Source organism: Mauremys mutica, unplaced genomic scaffold (assembly GCF_020497125.1).
Source record: "Mauremys mutica isolate MM-2020 ecotype Southern unplaced genomic scaffold, ASM2049712v1 001182F_np12_obj, whole genome shotgun sequence".
Classification (NCBI taxonomy): Eukaryota; Metazoa; Chordata; order Testudines; family Geoemydidae; genus Mauremys; species Mauremys mutica.
Genome location: NW_025423133.1, coordinates 18,504 through 24,526, shown reverse-complemented (window position 1 = coordinate 24,526; position 6,023 = coordinate 18,504). Strand labels below are relative to the sequence as shown.

Genomic DNA, 6,023 nt, shown 5'->3' with positions numbered 1-6,023 from the left:
TGCTTAATTCACATGGAAAGTGCCCTACTAGGAAAAGGAGAGTAAGTTCTAAAATGTGGAAGTAGGTGCATAGCTTGGAAACATCGCCCCTGTGCTGCCATTAGTTCCAGTAGATTGTTCACTGGCAGCATGAATTGATTTCCTTGCTGCTGTGAAAGCTGCCAGGAAAAGTCTCTGGTCACCAGAGCTTCCTGCATCTTCCAGCACAGCCCTGGCTCTTTCCCTGCCCCAGTCACAGCTGTATGCCTATATGTACTGAGCCTAACGTTTTTCCAAGCCTTCTTAGCGCAGTTGGCAGCGTGTCAGTCTCATAATCTGAAGGGCCTGAGGTCAAACCTCAGAGAAGATGAGGTTTTTTGCTCCCTGCTTCAGACTTTCTACAGGAAATCAGAGAAAAGAAACTAGAGGAGAGTGGTTTCTAGACACCCTCCCACCCATCTCACACACACAGAGAGACTTTTCTAGGGCATTAACTTTTTCTTCTATGTGGAGTTTTTCTTCTCCATAGAGCAAAATAAAACAAAAACATGCAAGTCTAAGCCTAATACAGATAAAAATCTCATCCTCAGAGATCTTCCAATAAGCTTCTTTTGCAGACTAGACTTATTTCTAGTCTGGGCCCAATATTTTCATCTGGTATAGTCCGTGTTCCAGCTCAGGGGGTAGCTAAGGGATTTCTCATAACTGCAGCCACCTTTCTTCTGTTTCACCCCCTTATACAGCTTTGGTACAAGGCAGGAATCTTTTGTCTCTCTCCTGGGGAAAAGCCTCAGGTTTAAGATGGATTCCTGTACCAGGGGACATGGTCATATGTCCTGTGAGACTCCAAGCCTTCATTCTTCCTGGCCTGACTCACAGATGGTGCAGGACAGAACCATCTCCGGTCAATTGTCCTGGTTAATGGGAGCATTCAAGAGTCCAAACCACTACTAATGGCATCATTACAACAGGACCTCAGAGTTATAGTTCATATTTCTAGTTTCAGATACAGGAATGATCGGTTCATACAAATAGGATGAACACACAGTAGATTATAAGCTTTTTAATGATACTGTACAAGAGAACTGTTGCATGAAGCATATTCTAGTTACATTATATTCACACTCATTAGCATATTTTCATAAAATCACATGGAGTGCAACGTCACAGCAGGGAAAGGGTTTTCCTGTGGCACCTGAACATGACTCAACTGCTCCCAGGCTATGGTATGAGTTCCTCCAGGTTTCTCGTAAGCACACAGGGACCTTAGCAGGTGCTCTCGATACAGGAATGGCCCAGACATGATAAAGTGATAGGAATTGCATTTCCCGTTTTTATATTTGTATTTCCAATGACATTTCTGTTAGTGATTTCATTTTGCTTTGTATAACTGTGTTTTCTCTTTATTTTGATATTTAACAGGCTAACTAACAGCTAATAACGCGAGACTTCCAAGCAGGGCCTGGGCGAGTGGAAAAGAACTGGAAGAGATGCTGGTTTTCGACCTTGTGTTAGATAAGAATAGAATGCAGACTGTGGCAGAAATTGCTGAGAGAAGTAAGAGATCAGAAAGGAATATGTACAAACAAAATGCAGTTGTTGCTCATTACTGTATGTCACAAAAGGTATAAATGCTTGCCTTAACTGTTTATCTAACCGAGACCTACCTCAGGAGGGTAAACTCTGCCCATGTGGACTCTCCCAACTAACTGCAGTTGCTCAAAATAAACTGCATAAGATAATAACATTTAACATCCCTGTGGTGGGAAGAACATCTCAATAGCCCAACACTGTGGCATTTAATTTAAAAAAGGGGAACTATGCAAAAATGAAGGGGTTAGTTAAACAGAAATTAAAAGGTACAATGACTAAAGTGAAATCCCTGCAAGCTACATGGACGCTTTTTAAAGACACCATAATAGAGGACTGTAACGGGTTGGGACTCACGACCTGGCCCCTCCCACTGGTGACTCCGGGAATTAGCTCTGTCCAGTGGAGCGCCCCCTCCTGGTGGTGTCCTGTCCGTCGTTCTGCCCTCTGTTGCTGTCTCTGAACCCGCGTTGCTGCCTGCTCAGCGGCGTCCTCTTCAGGGCCTGCAGCCTGGCAGGCTACAGGCTCAAGCTCTCTAGCCTCCCCGAGCCCAGGCCAGCACTGCGCTGTCCGCGGTGCTCGTCTCCACCCTTGGAGACCGACCTTCCCCCTCCCAAAGGCCAGGGACAGACTGACTGCTCCCTTCCTGCGCAGCCTTTATATATGTCTGAGCCTGGCCCTGATTGGCTGTCTCCAAACTGGGCCCTGATTGGCTCAGAATAAGCCCTTTTCTGATTGGCTCCCTGTCTGTGCAGGCACCCTGGCCTGCCACAGCCCACTCTCACAGGGAGTGGGGCAGTGCGCCCCACTACACAGACCAACTTAAATGTATACTCCAAATTAAGAAACATAGTAAAAGAACTAAAAAAGAGCCACCAGGGCTTAGCAACCATGTAAAAGAAGCAATGAGAGATAAAAAGACATCTTTTAAAAAGTGGAAGTCAAACCCTAGTGAGGTAAATAGAAAGGAGCATAAGCACTGCCAAATTAAGTGAAAAATTTAATAAAAAAAGCCAAAGAGGAGTTTGAAGAATGGCTAGCCAAAAACTCACAAGGTAATAAAATGTTTTTTAAGTATATCAGAAGCAGGAAGCCTGCTAAACAACCATTGGGTCCCTTGATGATCGACATACAAAAGGAGCGCTTAAAGATGATAAAGCCATTGAGGAGAAACTAAATGGATTCTTTGTGTCAGTCTTCACGGCTGAGGATGTTAGGGAGATTCCCAACCTTGAGCTGGCTTTTGTAGGTGACAAATCTGAGGAACTGTCACAGATTGAAGTATCACTAGAGGTGGTTTTGGAATTCATTGATAAACTCAACATTAACAAGTCACCGGGACCAGATGGCATTCACCCAAGAGTTCTGAAAGAACTCAAATGTGAAGTTGCAGAACTATTAACTATGGTTTGTAACCTGTCCTTTAAATCGGCTTCTGTACGCAATGACTGGAAGATAGCTAATGTAACGTCAATATTTAGAAAGCGCTCTAAAGGTGATCCTGGCAATTACAGACCAGTAAGTCTAACGTCAGTACTGGGGAAATTAGTTGAAACAATACATAGAATAAAATTGTCAGACACATAGAAGAACATAAATTGTTGGGCAAAAGTCAACATGGTTTCTGTAAAGGGAAATGGTGTCTTACTAATCTATTAGAGATCTTTGAAGGGATCAACAAATATGTGGACAAGGGGGATCCAGCGGACATAGTGTACTTAGATTTCCAGAAAGCCTTTGACAAGGTCCCTCGCCAAAGGCTCTTACGTAAATTAAGTTGTCATGGGATAAAAGGGAAGGTCCTTTCATGGACTGAGAACTGGTTAAAGGACAGGGAACAAAGGGTAGGAATAAATGGTAAATTCTCAGAATGGAGAGAGGTAACTAGTGGTGTTCCCCAAGGGTCAGTCTGAGGACCAATCCTATTCACCTTATTCATAAATGATCTGGAGAAAGGGGTAAAAAGTGAGGTGGCAAAGTTTGCAGATGACACTAAATTGCTCAAGATAGTTAAGACCAAAGGAGACTGAAGAACTTCAAAAAGAGCTCACACAACTAAGTGATTGAACAACAAAATGGCAAATGAAATTTAATGTGGATAAATGTAAAGTAATGCACATTGGAAAAAATAACCCCAGTTATACATGCAATATAATGGGGGCTAATTTAGCTACAACAAATCAGGAAAAAGATCTTGGAGTCATCATGGATAGTTCTCTGAAGATGTCCACGCAGTGTGCAGAGGCAATCAAAAAAGCAAACAGGATGTCAAGAATCATTAAAAAGGGGATAGAGAATAAGACGGAGAATATATTATTGCCCTTATATAAATTGATGGTACGCCCACATCTTGAATACTACGTACAGATGTGGTCTCCTCATCTCAAAAAAGATATACTGGCATTAGAAAAGGTTCAGAGAAGAGCAATTAAAATGATTAGGGGTTTGGAACGGGTCCCATATGAGGAGAGATTAAAGAGGCTAGGACTTTTCAGCTTGGAAAAGAGGAGACTAAGGGGGAATATGATAGAGGTATATAAAATCATGAGTGATGTGGAGAAAGTAGATAAGGAAAAGTTATTTACTTACTCCCATAATACAAGAACTAGGGGGCACCAAATGAAATTAATGGGCAGCAGGTTTAAAATAAATAAAAGGAAGTTCTTCTTCACACAGTGCACAGTCAACTTGTGGAACTTCTTGCCTGAAGAGGTTCTGAAGGCTAGAACTATAACAGGGTTTAAAAGAGAACTGGATAAATTCATGGAGGTTAAGTCCATTAATGGCTATTAGCCAGGACGGGTAAGGAATGGTGTCCCTAGCCTGTTTGTCAGAGGGTGGAGATGGATGGCAGGAGAGAGATCACTTGATCATTGCCTGTTAGGTTCACTTCCTGGGCTGCTTCTGCTCTACAACTATAATTGTCTTTTTACACCAAAATCACTAACTTGAACAGCCAATTCCATGTACAGTCCTAGTGGATGTAAGGCACAGCTAGCTTTTGCCTCAGGGTAGCTTGGCGGCATCAACCCTCTCTCCCCGACCTGGAGCTGATGAACATTCCTGGCTGGAGGGGGACACGCTCCTGCGAGTCAAAAGGAAAGGAGTTGATAGAAAAGATCACAGGACTGACCCCAAAGAAGGGTGAGCTGCAAAAGGCAGAAGGAGGCAAGTGATCTGGGGGAGCTGAGAGACCACGGTGAAGATGGTGCAAAGATCACTATATTGGAATTAGCAAATGTGATTTTTAAAAAAAACAAATCTTTGGCCAGCCCTAATCAAGGCATTTCATACAGTTCTCTCCCATTTGGATTTTCTGATATCTAATAGGGAATGACCTCTGATTGAAGCTTTTCCCAAATGCAGAGCATGTGTAGGGTCTCTCTCCACTGTGGATTCTCCGATGTCTGACAAGGTCTGAGCGCTCAATGAAGCTTTTCCCGCACTCAGAGGATGTGTAGGGTCTCTCTTGTGTGGATTCTCTTATGTACGATAAGGTTTGAGCGCCAATTGAAGCTTTTCCCGCACTCAGAGCATGTGTGGGGCTTCTCTCCTGTGTGGATTCTCTGATGTGTGATAAGGTTTGAGTGCCATTTAAAGCTTTTCCCGCACTCAGAGCACATGTAGGGTCTCTCTCCTCTGTGGATTCTCTGATGTGAGATAAGGTGTGAGCTCTCCCTGAAGCTTTTCCCACATTCCGAGCACGTGTGGGGCTTCTCTCCTGTGTGGAGTCTCATAAGTGTAACCCCTTTGGGGTCTAGAGAGCATAGCCCCTTTAAATCTTTTTCCCAAGGGGGAGGGGGAGAGTAAGAAAAAGTAGGGAAACTCCAGGGGGCAGGGCTGGAGCTGGAGGGAGAGAGAGGAGAAGCAGCATGGCTGGCCCTGGAGAAGGAAGCAGAGAGAGCCTGCTGGAGGTCTGAGGAGGACAAGCCCGATCGGGGACAGCCCAGGACAGGAGCCAGGAGAAGTCCTGTGCCAGGGGGAATCGCCCGAGAAGGACAGGCCGGAGCTGGACCCAGTATCACGGCTGCCCGGAGCTGCCTGGGGCTGTGAGTACTGGGGCTTGTGACTCTGCACTGGGAATAAGGAGGGAGGCTGTTAGATAGTTAAGTGGGGAGGGGGTCGCTCTGTGTGGCTTTGCAGAGAGCGGCAGAAGAGGCACCGGAGGGGTTTGCTGGGGAGAGTTCACTGGCGCCGAAGACGACCAGGAGCACCCAAGACTCACCACCGGACTGGAACTTTGCTCAGGCCTCCTGAACTCTGTGTGCAGACACATTGCTCAGTGTCTGTCCTGTCAGACTGTGCTACCACTGGGTCTGTGGGGCCTTGGTTTGAATGCAGCCCTGTTTTCCTGCTCCCCCTATATTTCCCCTTGTTGTTTTTCTCCTCCCAGCCCTCTGTAAATAAATATCTCCCTTTGTCATATCCATTGTACTTTTCCTGTGGGTGTGTGT

At 45.1% G+C, this 6,023-nt stretch overlaps 1 non-coding gene across 1 annotated transcript; it reads left to right on the top strand.

The window, feature by feature from the left end:
• The first annotated feature begins 276 nt into the window (after nt 1-276).
• On the top strand, nt 277-349 carry TRNAM-CAU. The gene has a single exon. It is a non-coding gene; the product is annotated as a tRNA-Met (tRNA).
• The last annotated feature ends 5,674 nt before the right edge of the window (nt 350-6,023 follow it).